This window comes from Manis javanica, chromosome 1, assembly GCF_040802235.1.
Source record: "Manis javanica isolate MJ-LG chromosome 1, MJ_LKY, whole genome shotgun sequence".
Classification (NCBI taxonomy): domain Eukaryota; kingdom Metazoa; phylum Chordata; class Mammalia; order Pholidota; family Manidae; genus Manis; species Manis javanica.
The window spans coordinates 68,165,777-68,182,768 of NC_133156.1; the positions used below are offsets into that span (position 1 = coordinate 68,165,777).

At 33.7% G+C, this 16,992-nt stretch overlaps 1 pseudogene; it reads left to right on the forward strand.

The window, feature by feature from the left end:
• Window positions 1–424: 424 nt before the first annotated feature.
• On the forward strand, window positions 425–788 carry LOC118971229 (transmembrane protein 230 pseudogene; annotated as a pseudogene).
• Window positions 789–16,992: the final 16,204 nt, after the last annotated feature.

Below are 16,992 nucleotides of genomic sequence, written 5' to 3' on the forward strand. Positions count from 1 at the left end.
GAACAAAAAACACACCCAAGGAGTCATATTTTCAGCTTGGAAATATAGGAAAATCTGAAATAAATTTGCCCTGAAAGTATTAAAGTTTTTATAAGATCAAGGTAATCTACAAGGAATTTTTTAAGTGCATGACAGAAGACAATTTAATAATATTTAGGAAAAACTAAATCCAGAGTTCTATAATGAATAGTATATAAATTTAGCAAACAAAATATTACTAGTTATGTACTTGTCGCACACTGCCTTCTTGCAGTCTTATTCCCATCACCTACCTTGTCTGGTTGGGTCAGGTCTAGGTGGGTAAGGGGCATGTGGCAGTTAGGTGAGGAGTGCCTGCACCTCTGCTGCCAACCTTGAGCTGTTGGCATGCAAGCAGCCTGGCACAGTGGTCTGACTGTAGCTATATCACTATACTATGATAGTCATGATGCCATCACATACCAACACAGCAACTAGAATCCCTAAAAAGTAAAATGAAATACTCAAGTGACTCAGGCACAGAGGATGGCTACACTGACTTCTCCTGGAATCCCATGTAGGACCACTGCTTTGCTATAGTGCTGCTTCTGATTGGTGGCTTTCTCATTATCATTGGCTCCCTCCTGCAAGGGGGCTATACCAGCAAAGGTGGGGCTGGGATCACGGGGAAGAGCAGACTTGTGGTTTCTATATTCATCACTGACATAGTGGTGTTCTTGCCTGGATTTTACTACCTGTGTATTGCCTACTATGTATCCAAAGGCTACTGGGGTTACTTCTACCATGACATTCCAAGGCTTGATGACTAGCATCCACCTCAATCCTGTGGAGTCACAGGTGGGACTGAACCTAGCTTTAAGACATTCATTAGAAACTATGGCTAAGGGCTAAGGCAGTTTGTAGATATTAAATAAACAATAGTCAGATTTTATGAGTCCGTCCTAAAGATGTTAACTGAAGTTCTTAGAATTAGCTAATTATGGCACATGCTCTATTTTTCATCTTCTGGCCCTGCAAAAGCTAGTGACAAGTCTTTCCACATGAATGTATGTTATGGAGGAGCAGCAGTGATAACTGTATGATAAATGGGTGCATGGGGGGAGATGCTATTCTGGAGTGGAAGTATTGCTGCCACCACCTTTTTCAGAGTCAAACACTTCTTTGAAATAGGTCTCATCACCAATTTGTTCTTGTGGCAAGTGGAAGAATGCAGTATGTCAAGTTTCCTATTACAAAGTAATTTATTTTTAAAACATCTAAGTATCTTATCCTCTATACTCATTTCTAACTCTAGGTTTTGCTGGAAGAGCTTGGCAAAATCAAGTTATCAGAGTACCTATAATATTTTGCTTGCTTTCTTATTAACAGCAATCAGAAATTTTTTAAGCCTAAGTGCAAATTTCAAAATGCAAAAACCTTTCTTTGTTCACTAATCCTTGACCAGTCTGATTTGGTTCACCAAGAGGTTGACCAGCATATAATTTAGGTCATTGTGCCTTTGGTAGATCAGGATGTTCTGTATATCCTTTAAGGACTGGAGTGCTGGCTGTTTCCTAAGGAAAAATATAGGTAAGTGGTTATTATTTAGAGTTTCTAAAACATTGTTACCACTTTGTATTATGATATTATTTTGCAGACGATCACAATATTCAGCCTTGATTCCTAGAGCACTAGACTGCCTTAGTTTCATTCTGTCTCCAAGTCTGCAAAAAGTGCCTACTCTTTAAAAGAAATGAAAATGTTAAAATCTTAAACTTTTTTACTAGTTATGCTTATTAGTCAACAGCAACAGAACCAGAGATCATTCATGTATCAGATGTAGCACGCAAAACTTCCAAATAATGTAGTGAATTCATTAAGGAAAATGGAATGAAATATGGACAAAATGGATGAAAAGAAAAATAATTTCAAAATGTATTTGGAGTCAGTAAAAATAAGAATCTACATTCTATAAGTGCAACAAACAACTCTCTGAAGCTAAGTATTTGATAGATGGATTCAACAAAAGCTTGTAACCAACAGAAGACAGAACCAGTGATTTAAAAAAGAGATCCAATAGACCATTTCCAAATTGAAACATGGAGGATAAATTAGGAAAAGAGAAAAATACACATAAAAGATACCAAAATATTTAGAACACATGTAACTGGGGTCTAAGAAGGAGATAATAAGAGAACATAGAAAGAAATACAGAAGAAAAATGACTAAGAATTTTCTAAACCTGATGCAAGATATAAAACCGTAGATTCAAGCAGTTCAGTGAACATGAAGCTGGTTAACTAAAAGAAAATCACAGATAAATGCATTACAGTAAAACTTCTAAAAAATAATCACAGATAGAAAACACTTAACAGCAGCCAAAGAAATAAAAAGAAAAATTTCTTTAAAAAATACTATTGAAAGACAGATTTTCAACAGAAACTATATAAAGCAAAATGCAATAGAATCACAGGTTTAATATGTTGAAAGACACAACATGCCAATAAAAGCAAAAGCAGAATAGAGGTTTTGTAAAAAAAAAATGTGAAAGAATTTGCCTCCAGGAGATCTGAACTGTAAGAAATACTAAAAGTCTTTACTTATGCTAAAATTAAAGCATTCCAGATGAAACCATAAAACTGTGAGGAAGACTGAAAATTTCAAAAAACTAAATAAATATAATGAACTTGACATATTACATAAACAGTAATTTATAATTTAATAGAAAACATAAGATAACAATACAACAAGTGTTACATAAAGGATAAATGGAGTCTACCTGTCACATCATTTGGGAAGTGATTCATGTATCACGGCAATCAGACAACACAAAGAAATAAAAGGCATCCATATTGGTAAGGAAGAAGCCAAACTGTCCCTGTTTGCAGATGACATGATATTGTACATAAAAAACCCTAAAGAATCCACTCCAAAACTACTAGATCTAATATCGGAATTAGCAAAGTTGCAGGATACAAAATTAACACACAGAAATCGTTGCATTCCTACATACCAACGACAAACTAGCAGAGAGAGAAATCAGGAAAACAATTTCATTCACAATTGTATCAGAAAGAATAAAATACCTAGGAATAACCCAACCAAGGAAGTGAAAGACCTATTATACCTTGAAAACTACAAGACACTCTTAAGAGAAATTGAAAGGACACTAACAAATGGAAACTCATCCCATGCTCTTGGCTAGGAAAAATTAATATTGTCAAAATGGCCAGCCTGCCTAAAGCAATATACAGATTCAATGTAATCTCTATCAAAATACCTACAGCATTCTTCAACAAACTAAAAGAAAAAGCTCTAAAATTCACATGGAACCACAAAAGACCTCAAGTAGCCAAAGCAATCCTGAGAAGGAAGAATAAAGCAGGGGGGGAATCTCACTTCCCAACTTCAAGCTCTACTACAAAGCTGCAGTAATCAAGACAATTTGGTACTGGCACAATAACAGACGCACAGACCAGTGGAACAGAATAGAGACTCCAGATATAAACCCAAGCATATATGGTCAATTAATATACAATGAAGGAACCATGGATATACAATGGGGTAATGACAGCCTCTTCAACAGCTGGTTTTGGCAAAATGGGACAGCTACATAGACAGCTACACACATAAAAGTAAACTCCAAATGGATCAAAGACCTCAATGTACATCATGAAACCATCAAACTCTTAGAATAAAACATAGGCAAAACTCTCTTGGACATAAACATAAGCAACTTCTTCATGAACATATCTTCCCGGGCAAGGGAAACAAAAGCAAAAATGAACAAGTTGGACTATATCAAACTAAAACGCTTCTGTACAGCAAAGGACACCATCAGTAGAACCAAAAGGCATCCTACAGTATGGGAGAATATATTCATAAATGACATGTTCAATAAAGGGTTGATATCCAAATACATAAAGAGCTTATGCACCACAACAAATAAAAAGCAAAGAATCCAGTTAAATAATGGGCAGACGAGCTGAACAGACACTTCTCCAAAGAAGTTCAGATGGCCAGCAGGCACATGAAAAGATGGTCCACATCGCTAATCATCAGAGAAATGGAAATTAAAACCACAGTGAGATATCATCTCACACCACTTAGGATGGCCACCATCCAAAAGACAAATAAACAACAAATGTTGGTGAGGATGTGGAGAAAGGGGAATCCTCCTACACTGCTGGTGGGAATGTAAATTAGTTCAGCCATTGTGGAAAGCAGTACGGAGGTTCTTCAAAAAACTAACAGTAGAAATATCATTTGACCCAGGAATTCTACTCCTAGGAATTTACCCTAAGAATGCAGCAGCCCAGTTTGAAAAGGACATATGCACCCCTATGTTTATCACAGCACTATTTACAATAGCTAAGAAATGGAAGCAACCTAGGTATCCATCAGTAGATGAATGGATAAAGAATATGTGGTATATATACATGATGGAATCTTATTTAGCCATAAGAAGAAAACAAATCCTACTGTTTGCAACAACATGGATGGAGCTAGAGGGTATTATGCTCAGTGAAATAAGCCAGGTGGAGAAAGACATGTATCAAATGATTTCACTCATCTATGGAGTATAAGAACAAAGCAAAAACTGAAGGAACAAAACAGCAGCAGACTCACAGAACCCAAGAATGAACTAACAGTTACCAAAGGGAAAGGGACCACGGAGGATGGGTGGGAAGGGAGGGAGAAGGGGCATAAAGGGGCATTACGATTAGCACACATAATGTAGGGTGTGGGGCACGCCAAAGGCAGTACAACACAGAGAAGACAAGTAGTGACTCTATAGCATCTTGCTATGCTGATGGACTGTGAATGTAATGGGATATGGGGTGGGGACTTGATAATAGGGGGAGTCTAGTAACCATAATGTTGCTCCTGTAATTGTGTATTAATGATAAAAAAATTAAAAATTAAAAATTAAAAAAAGAGGAAAGTATAATTTACAAAAAATGAGAATTTATTAAAGAACAAAAACAGACCTATAATAGAAAAAATCAATGTAGACAAATGGTGGATCTTCAAAAAGAATAATAAAATTGATAAATACTTAACAGAAGAGACTAAAAATAAATGAGAATATACTAACCATGAGTGTCAAGAATGAAAATACAGGCATAACAATATTTATTATAAACACTAAAAACATAATAGCAGGCTATTATATGTAACTTTATGCCAATTTTTAATGAAATAGACAAATGACTTACAAAGCAAATTTATAAATACAATACAACATGAATATACAATCTGAATAATCATATATATGTAAGAGAAATTTAATCCATGTGTAAAATCTTCATCAAAAATTAAAGAACTGAGTAAGATAGTTCCGCTGATAGATCCTTCAAACTATTTAAGGAAGAAGTAATATCAAATGTCCCCCCAAATCTCCCACAGACTAGAAAAACAAGTAACACTTTCTACTTAGTTTTATGTAACCAGCAAAATACTGATATCAAAATCTGAAAAGAGCATTAAAAGAAAGGAAATTTAGAGACAAGATATTGCCATGAACACTGACACAATAATTCTAATGGTTACTACCTGATAATAACGTGAAATTTACTTACAGAAAAGCATTCCTTACAATTTACCATATTAACAGAATAAAGGATAAAACTAAAATAGCCAGAAAAACCACTCGCTGAAATTCAACACCATTTCATGGTTAAAAATTTTATTCTCATGAAGCTAAGAATAGAAGATAACTTTATTTTAATATGACTAAGAGAATCCACCAAAAAATATTGCCTCTAACATTACACTACAAGGTGCACTTCAATAGTGGATTATTCTTTCTCACTAAGGTCAAAATTAGATCAAGTGATAGCAATTATTCAAATTTATTGAAAGTTCTAGGTTTTGAAATCAGGTAAGAAAAAAATAATTATGACTGGGAAAAAGAAACTGAATTGGTTTTACTTTTAGGTGACATAAATTTTACACAGATAATATGAAAGTATCTAAATATAAAATAGTGACATAATAAGTAAATTTAGAAAGATTGACAGAGGTCAACATGCAAAAAGTCACATATACATATAATATAAGTATAATTTGTAGATATATAAAAGGTAAATGAAAATATCATTTACACTTGCAAAAATATCAAGTATTTGGAAATAATATAATGAAAAGTAAGCAAGACCTTATATTAAGATAACAATTATTGAGAGAAACTTAGTTATCTAAATAAGTGCACATCAAAATCACATTAGTGTATTCAAAGACTGGTATCTCTATAATGTTCATTATCTTCAAATTGATAGTTTCAACACAATCCTACAAGTGTGTTGAATTACTTAGTAAGCAGATTATAAAATCTAGATGGAAATGCAACTGATATAGAATAACCAAAGGAATACTGAAAAACCAAAGAGCACCTCTTTTCCCTTTTTTTTAAAAAAAAGAGATGAAGGACTCTCACTATCACAGTTCAAGACATTCCCACTAATTATGACAGTGGAAATCATATAAAGAAAAACATTCCATATATATATTTGAAACAAATATGCTACTGAAATTTGTTGAGGAAAAGTGATCTTTTCAATCAATTTATTAATAAATAAATAATATGGAAGAAAATAAACCTTAACTCCTCCTTCACAGCATAACACAAAAACAATTAAAGATTGATAAAAGCCAAATTGTGAAAAGAAAAAAATCAGTCTTCTAGAATACAATGTTGGAGACTTCATGGTTTGAAAAAAGGTAAAGATTGACTATACAGAACCCTAGAATTAATAGCTTTCAAATAAAAGATTGCTCAACTGTACTAAAGGAATTTCTTTAATAATACTTCTCTGTGAACTAAGAGTAGGGTGACTAAATGTCCTGGGGTTTCCTAGGATATAGGATTTTAGTGCTAATGCTCTACAGGCAAATCAGGATGAATGATCATCTGACCCACAGACAGGATACATATGTTTGTGGCTTATTCACCAAAAAGAATAGGATGGAAATGATGTTATATGATTTCCAAAGCTAGGACATAAAAGGAAATTAAGCTTTGGAGTTGCTCATGTGAACAACAGCACTGGAGCTCTAAGCTGCCATTTAAATAGTCTAACTGCCTTCAACCCACCATGCTGGAAGGACACACACCCACATTAGTCAACCTGGAGAAATCACACAAACAAACCCTGGAACTACATGAAAGAGAGATGTCCAGCAAAGCCCCTAGCTTCACGCATCACCTGCTGTTTCAGCTCCATTCACCATCCGACTGCAATCTCAAGAGAAATCTGAACCCAGGCTATGCTGCCACTACGTCGCCAAATTCTGACCCACAGAAACTGAGAAATAATAAAACAGTGGTTGTTGTTTTAAGCCCTTAAGTTTTGGAATCAATTTTTATGCAGCAAGAGTAACTGGAACAGCAAACCATTAAAAAAAACTGAAAGAAGTTTTCCATATATTTTTCTCATATTCAAGAAATATTTTTGTTTATATGACATATGAAGTTAAAATAGGAATAATATGACTCCATATGCACGTATATGTGTATATGGACATGAAGGAATAAAATTTCAGTGGAATCTCTGAGCAACACAGTAGTCTTAACTCTATGTATATATTGTTTAATTTAAAAATACATTTACATATATTATTTGTATAATTTTTAAATCAACTTATTTTTTTAAGAAAATCTGTCAGTGACGAACTACAAAATGAAGATTAAGTAGCACATCTACAGCTATAGAGAAGGCTTTACAAAGAATACCTAAAATAAAACTTCCATTTTAAAGGTATGTTTTCTTGATTGTGTAATGAAAGTAAAATAATGAATGAGATATTTACAGCTTATAATTATGATATTCCTTTGCTTGTAATCAGTATAAATTAGCTAGTTCATACGATTAAGCTAAGCAATAATTTAGGCAATTTCAAATAAAACTTTTCTCTAATTCTTTCATTGATTCTCAGCTCACAAGCACGAGATAAACATTAAATCATTAGTTTATTAGTGAAGACCTATTTTCCTAAAAAGTGAAGAACAGTCCTTAAACTGAAGAAAAATTAAAGTAGAAAGTAAAAATATAGCATAGAGTGGATTTTGAAGTGATAAGAATGCTAAGTCCTAAGATCTTCTCCATAAATATTATGTGTGATAATTTATATAACACTATGTTTCACTTAATGCAGTAATACAAATAATCCTAGCATTGATTTAATAATGCATACTTCATGAGTATTCTTAATGCATAACTTATTATATATTGTTTCAATAAAATGCCTATGTTCAGAAACAAAACAGGGATATTGCCTTCACAAGTAACCACATTCAGGATATAGACTTCATCACGGCTTTTCCTTTCACATAAGAACTAAAGAGTAGCAGATGTGGGGTACGAAAGACTTGGCCACACCAAATGAGCAGGTAATCCCCAAAACAGGTCCTCTGCATACAGTAATAATTTTTGGAAGAAAACGAGCCCTAAAGTACCCAGAAGAAACTCAGAATAAAAGTAACACTGGAAATACAAAGCTTTGGAAACCTTTTGGGTATGGGTTGCACATAAATGAGATCAGATGAATAAACTGCCAACATTAGTCATGGTTTCCTATCTCCTTTTTGTATGATTCCTAAATTGTGCAAAGCAAGACAGAAAACAATAGACCACTATTTCAAGTCACTTATGCTCACTTATTTAATTATTTTATGCCTAATGTGAAATATCTATGTCCCCCACTTAACAAATCATACTTGTCTTGGTAAAAGATCATAATAATAATTACACTGTCTAGGTTCAAGTGACTACAAGTTTAAAGATCAAACTCACTGTTTTTCTCTCTCCTTTATTCTGTTGCATTGGTGAAGCTGACTCTGCAATGAACTGGACCGCCACTGTACCTAGAAGAAGGGAGAGCAAATTACTTATTGACTACAGAGAACTCATCACTGAAAGGAAAATATAATTCCTTTTATTATCTAAAAGAATTTTAAAAACCAAATTAATGAACAGATTTTATTACTATGTGAACATTTCTTTTATATGCATCTATGAATTTGTTTGGTTAATAAGTAATTGTAAATTTGTCAATTAATATTTCAAAACAAATTTTTTAAGTTCTGGAAAAAGATTTTGCCATGATGTTAAACATAGTTCTTCAAGGAAAAGAAATTTCACTGACTATTAGTAGAAATATGCTTAACAATGTTATTCAGACAATTACTCTAAAACTACACACCACAAAAAAATTAATTTATATTCTAATAAGAAAAAAGAAAGAGATAAATAGAAGTGCTTTGTTATAAATTTGGTTTTCTAGAACCAGAAAACATCTGGAGACTCAAATAAAAGTGATACCTCTTGATCTTTTTTTTAAGTGTGACTCACCTCCATTCTATCGAGACTTCCCCATTCCTAGCTTTAGTTTTAGTTCCCATGCTTACTTCCTTTTCTCTTATAAACCATTATATTAAGTCTCAGAGCTGTTATAACTCAGAACTAGTTTTTGAGAAAGGCTTTGCTTATAAGAAACAGCTATCAGAAGTGACAGGGTCTAATTGTTAAAACATCTGAAATAAAGGCCAAATAGATGCCTACATACAAAATGGTATTTTTCTTTTACGTCTAAACAAAGCACTTTCCATTCCCGTGCTGGACCCAATGTGTCACCTGTATCATTCTTATTAAAGTGAAGTATCAGTGCAATGCTGCACACCATGAGTGAAATCCAGGGGAAATCACCTGCACTACTGAAGACATAAGCAGAGCAGTTTATGACCTTAGTGTTGCTGAAGAAACAGTGGTCATTTTACTGGCTGAACAAATTATATTGGGTCTTATTGGGGGAGGAGTGTACAATTTTATCTTTTCAATGGGTTTTAGTTCATACTATTTAATTCCAATGTTGGAATCCCACATATAAATGATAAAATTTATATTTCTCAGTTTGGAAATTCACTGAGGGGCATGAAACCTACATATGATTCAAGAAAGGTGGTTGCTAAGTGGGAAAAATTAAAAGTGAAATTTGGGGGCAGAACAGGATAAACTAAAGGAACTCAATGGGAAAACCTCTATCACTGTCATCAAGTAATCTCAAATGGTGTAGAAAAGGTTTTTTTTAATGTCAAAGTAACATAAGAATCAGCAAACAGTTTTCTGCTTTTAGAGCCAGGCTTTAGCAGATTGGGTCCCAGAGAAATATTCTGGTTATGTGGGAAGAAAGTTACAGACATTTTCAGACATGAAATCATCATCAAAACTAAAATGAGATGCAGAGGGATAGATTTATTCACAGTTCTAGATGACAGAGACTGTGTTTCCTGGGGAACGCAGCTTCCAAAGCAAAGAGTAAACACCAGGGTTAAACAAGGAACATCCAGAGCTGGAGACAGGGACTCCTTCCATGTGCCATGTTGGGCAGGGATGGACCCACTTGGGAGGGTCTTCTTGGGATGGAGCAATGGGTCCTTGTGCCTAGGAAATGTAGAAGATGGAGCAACTTCAATGGCAAGAGGTTCCTGAGAAATTGGATGGAAAGTTCTCAATATCACCTAGTTAAACAATCTATTCATTATTTTGGAAAATACCTGTTCTCCAAGACTGACAAAGTTTGGAGGGATAACCATTACTAAAGAAACAGCTACATCCAAGTCCAAATGTCTCTGTTTCAGTAAAATTTCTATTTATTAGCTAAATATTGAATGCTAGTTTACTTTTTCTTTGAATTATATTTTCTCTATTCTTTATATATGTAACTCAACATCATCCATATTACTTTTTCCTGTTCGTCAAACTCCCGAAACAAAATTCCACTCATGCAAGTGAATTAAGGAGCAATACATAAATTATGTAATATTTTATGGATGACACAGAGGAAGATATTTTTATTATATACACAGAACAATTTAATCAAGGCCACAAATTCTTCTTTATCACCACTGCCACTCAGAGGCTTCCAATGTCTGTCCACCCTTTCCGTGCACAGTGCCCGTTTCCACTCCTTCCTGAATTGTGAAGTCCCTACTTTCTTCCCCAAAGCTCCGTTTCACCTGCCACTAAAATTACCAGTCTGTTGGTGTTTCTCCCACTGAAAAGGGATTTTTATATGATTAGTAAAACTTAAAACATTCTCCATGTATTTCACATAAAAATCTTAATGATTATGCTATAATATAATGAACATCTTCAACTTTGGCCATGTAAAAAATGACTATTTTTACTTCCTAAAAGATGTATTGTTATTTGGAGTATCTATCAATATATTGAGATAAAAAGGCTTTGGAGTAGCATACCTGTACAATTTGAAAGAGCTTAAGTTGAATGATGAGCACACTTTGATAGAGGCAGATATTATACTGGAATCATACAAGTATATGTTGTAAAGCCGTCCCATGGTATACTATTTAATAAAACTAATATTAAGAGAACTTCCACTCATTTATATATTTTTGAAGACTTGGATTCCCATGTAGAATACTGCACATTAAATTGGAACAAACCTATAGCTAAGTACATAAAAGGTGGGAACAATGGAAAAAGTACAGAGAAGAGGCTCCTCTTTCTGGGATCACATCCTGGTGCTTTTGCCCCCTGCACCTTCCTACAACATTCCACCTACCATATGAATCTGTGCTTATGATGTTTGTTCTTTAAAAGCTTTCTATGAACAGCTCTTCCTTTTCGTCTTTCATGATAGGACCCTTTACAACCTTTTCAGGAAGAGCTAAATAAATGAAAAGTTTCTCATTTCTTCTTTGGTCTGCAAAAATAGCTTTTGTTGATGATGAAAAGTGCAACCTCCCAAATTTCTCATTTTTCCATGAAGCAAAAGGTTTACTTTCTGAAGGTTTCACAAGTACTATGAATGACTATATTTATCTTTCTTCTGGATGTAGAAAAATGGATGGCAATTTAAGTCCAGTCCTTGCATGTTTCTCAACATAGGAGCCATGACCATGTCCAGAATTACTTATCTGACTAGACACTAATTTTGTTTTTTTAGACACTAGTTTTGTTTTTATTAAAAAATCACTCTTAGTTGTAGTTACAGCTGTATATATTTTCTTGTCAAAAGAAACAGAATATACAATTTAGTGAATCACTCAAATCTAGTCTCCAGATATGAAAAATTTAATAGCTGCAACTGAAAATAAGAGTATTTTTTAAAGATGCTACCTATACCTCCAATTTACTGAAACACTATCTTTTAGGTTTAAAACAATTGATTTCAGTAATGCATTCTCAACCAGTGATATAATTATATATACAGTGAGGTTTTTCAAGTATTTCCTTCAACCGTATCAGGAAAATAACACAGAATAGGTTTGCATCTCAATAATTTATTGCCATTTTGCTGATAACTCACAATTTTCTAAGCTTCATTCAAAGTACAGTCTTGAAAGAGGGAGAACAACAATATAAATGAGGCTTTTCATTTTGATGTTAGAAAAACAAAATTTTTAAATGTTTAATATTATTACTATTCACTGTTAGCTACTAATATTTATCTGTAAAATGATGGGCTGTTGTTTAAACAATTGAAGTTATCACTTGTTTGTAATAAGCCCTGTATTGATGGAAAAATGTTTATAATCTTTATAAAGTGTGAACATATCCATAAATCCACTTACAATGAATGTTTTAACATAAGTGCTAAACAAGTGTTTTTAAAATTAATTCTATGCACAAATGTGTGCCCTCAAAAATAAGAATAATTAGCATATTAATTCATTACATTGTTTATACTTCAATTATCAAGGTGAATAAAAAGCTGTTCATGTTCTGCTTGAATAGATTTGCAGCCCTATGCAAGTGTTGTCTGACCTTAGTTTCCTTTTTGAAATTGAGGACATTTAAAACTAAAACATTTTGAATGACAATTGTAAATCCAACTCTTTAATAAGTAACTAAAGTGAAGAAACTGTACTTTAAGTAATTATTTTAAATGTTATTGTAAAACAAAAACCTGAATATTTTACCATTGATGTTTGCTTGTGTAAATGAACCACAATACGGTAAATTGTAGTTTACATACATACGAAAGCATGGGACACTTGTATATACAGATGAATTAAGATTCATGATCACACTATTGCTCTACATTAAGCTAAATCTACTGCGTTACTAATTTCAACAGAAGATTTTTAAATTAAATTTATTGGATAATAAATGGGTTCTTCATAAATTCATGAATTCAATAACAAATTCCATTCTCTACTATACTAGTTACTAGAACAGTTTTAGCCTCAGTGTCTGCTTGAAGAGTGAACATCCATCTATATTTGTTTTAATTCACCATCTTAGCAAAAGTGTCATGCTTTAGTATTTTAAGACAAATTAAAATAGTTACTGATTTTAATATGACATCCCTATGGAACCGACATTATAATTTCAGGCTTTTACTCCTTCAGCAAACACACACACACACACACGTACACACACACATGCACACACCCAAATTAATTTTGTATGATTTTCAGTTCTGGTTAGAGCCTTTGTCTCAAGGGTTTGTTAATCTTGTGTCCCATTCCTGCCCTGTTACAATTTAAAGATTGTCAAAAGAGGGATAAATTTCATGCCATTTTCTGTTCTCATTACAATCTTCAGATTGTTATGAGAACGGATTAATTTTGCTCAATTTTCTGCCCTCGTTACAGGCTGTTATGAGAATGGATTAATTTTATGACATTTTCTTCTTTCATTATAATCTTTGTTATGGGAATGAGAATATGTAATGAGAATGAGAGCATATCAAGCATTAAAAGGTCTGTGAGAGCTCATGACAAAGATTGTAACAAGAAGAGAAAACGGCACCCAATCCATTCTTATGACAATTTTAAGATTGCCAAGCGAACCCAGAGTGACACTGCATTTATCCACTCTGAAGACAAAGATTGTTGAGAAAATGGAAATGAGAGCAAAATTAATCAGTTTTTCTGACAATCTTGAGATTGTTCTTAAGCTTACAGTATTTTTTTCTGTGATACAGTACTAACATGAAAACATGTGCATTGCAATTAAATGCTATTTATTGGAAAATGTCATTTTCTTTTTTTCTTTCAATTTATCTCCTTTCTCAGTCTCTGCTTCCTTTTTTCCTTTCTTCCTTCCTTCCTCTTTCCTTCTCTCTCCCCTTCTTCCTCTATCTTCGAATTTACCATGACAAATACTTTAAAAATATTATTAATAATGGAAATTAGTTTAATGTCAATAAAAGCTAAAGAAAAAATTAGAAAGAAAACCTCAATAAAAAGCATATCTCCATTAGTCATTGTTTTTATAATTAAAAATCATTTATTTGTATCAATTATCTCCATATATCCAGAAGAAAATTAATTTTGCTTATGCAGAAGTTATTAGAGTACTCAACATAAAGAAATCATCCTAGGCCTGCAGATACTTACTATTTAGTAGCTTTATTTGTTAATAAAATACTTTACTGTCTTCTAATATGCTTCTCCTAAATGTGCAGCAGGTATATATCTACTACTGGATCTGAAAAACATCAGTGTTCCCATTTCACTAGGGATAATACAGTACTTTGAATGCACCTTTGTTCCTCTTCATTCTATTAGGAAATCTCCCACTAAACATTTCTTTAAAAGTTTTTTCATTTATAGAATATCCTCACTTGAAAATAACTGCTATTTAAAAAAACTGCCAATATCCTTGAGTATGTACATTGTATATGAATGGATATGTGGGTATGTATATATACATACAATATATATCACACATTTGAGTACGTATTTATACATATATGTATGTGATGATGTAGCATCTTTTTCAATATTGAATATTGGATGGAAGACACTGTGGAAGAAAATTAGTTTGACATAGTCAAATCAGTACGACAAATGATGTGCAATATTATTGAATAACTTTTTAAAAATAGATAAAATATTCAAGAACATTACATGAATCACTTTGTCATGATTTCAGGACTGTATATGTACTTTCATATATGTATATTAAGTCTTAACTCTTTTTAAAAAACAAGTAGGTAAATTCTTACAGAAGCCTGAGATCAGTAATCCTGAGATCATTAAGCTATGGTTCTTATTTAAAACTATTCTGTTCATTGTTATACATACAAACACCACTAGAAACTATACTCAGTGATTGAAAAAAATATTTAGCATTGATCAAAATTTGATATCATACCATGAAAGCTTCTTGACCACACACTGATCGATTTATGGATGTTTTGATGAATGAGTCTAATTTCTAATAGCAATACAACTTTAATGATTATCAACTTACTTCACCTGAATTCTTTTATTCTTTTTTTCCCCTCATGACGCAAAACCCTTTAGACCCTTTCTTCTCAAGTTGGAACTTTCATTGTTTACAAATTTCATGCATAATTATGTTTGTGTGCATGTGTAACATGATTGTCAGCAATATTCTCTAGAATACGGAACCAAGACCCGACTCATGAGGAGATGACAGCTAGGAGGGTCTGGAGACCGCGGGAGAGCCTGTAGGTGAAGGGCCTGCTGACCTGGGAGAAGCGCAAGGAGCAATGGCCGGAGATGGAGCCAAATGCGCTGAGAAAACGGTGACCAAAGGCTCCACAAACCTGGGAATCTCGAAACTAGGCTGAACAACCAGTGTGGGCACTTCCATCCAGGGAGATAGGCCCTTCAGATCTACCCACTGTAAAACCATGTGAGCCCTGCCAGCCCAGGCCAAGCACACATACAAAACCAGAACCAGAGTAAATTCTGTTTCATCTCTTCCCCCCAAATACATTTCTCATCTTTTTTTTTTCAAATTTCACTTATTAAATCCAAAAGTACCTTGTTAATATTAGCTTGTGTTTCAGCAGACGTTTCCACATAGGTAACATTCTACTAACTGTCTCTGGTTTTTGCCTCTTACACAGAAACCTTTCATTTTCTAAATCTGATTTGCTACCAACTAGCAGAAACACAACATTCTCATTCTCTTTCACTCTAAAATCTTCTCCCTTATGTCAGCTGTGGCTGAAAGGATTCCAATTTTGTAACAGGGAACACACAGAGACAAACCCTCCCCAGTTGTTTCTAATTGCAGCATAGTACTCCTACCCAGCTGATTTAGTTTTAAATACAGCAATATCAACTCACTTGAAGAGATCATGAAAATCTTTTAACAAGACTCAATTTTCTTTCAGTGGCACCTTGAAACCAGTTCATTTTCGAGGTGGTTTGAGGTGAAGCAGTAATAGCATCTGACAGGTTAGGAGGAGCAGTCATGGCATATGTACTGTGAGAGAAGAGGGTATTTGTATTAGATCCCTTCAAAAAACGGATTTGACATACTAATTTAAACTATTTTACTCAGGCTTTTGACCTAAATCATCTTCCGTTACAAAGATTAGGGACCCAGCCTAAATCAGCCTCAGAGGCCCCAGTAAGGGCATCCATTTCATTGTTGTTAGAATGCTCTATTTAAAAATGCAAAGTTTGACTACATTTCTCTGTTGTTTACCAGTTACCGATCATCCAAAAAAAGAGAGTCAGAGCATCTTAACAGGACAAAGTCCTCAATAACAGGCCCTTGCCCACGTCTTCAGCTCTCATCCACCGCACTATCTTATGCTTTTAGTTTACAGCTCCGTGCTGTCATTTCTCATCTCTTGTACTCGATCATGCTAATTAATAGTCCTCTGTCTTGAGCATACAAGTCGGTGTCCCTGATCCATACCTGTTTATCCTCTGTGGCGTAGCTTATCATCACTTGTCCAGAAAGAGCTGGGTATACTTCTTCAATGTTACAACAATCAGAGCTTACTGAAGCTCTCCATTGCTGTGTGTGTATGTTTGTGTATAATTCTCCTGTGCCCCATCCCAAAATCTTTGCTCCTAATTTGTCTTAATTTATAATCTAAACTCCCAGAGTATTACCAACTAGCAGAAATAGAACATTTTCATTCTCTTTTACTCTTAAAATCTTAATTTGTAATCTAAGCACCCAGAATATTGCCAACTCATAATTGGCATCGATGAGTGACCACAGATTTGTTCTTACAGAGAAGTAAAATTTAAAGATACAATTTCTTAAAAATCATACTCCAGCAACT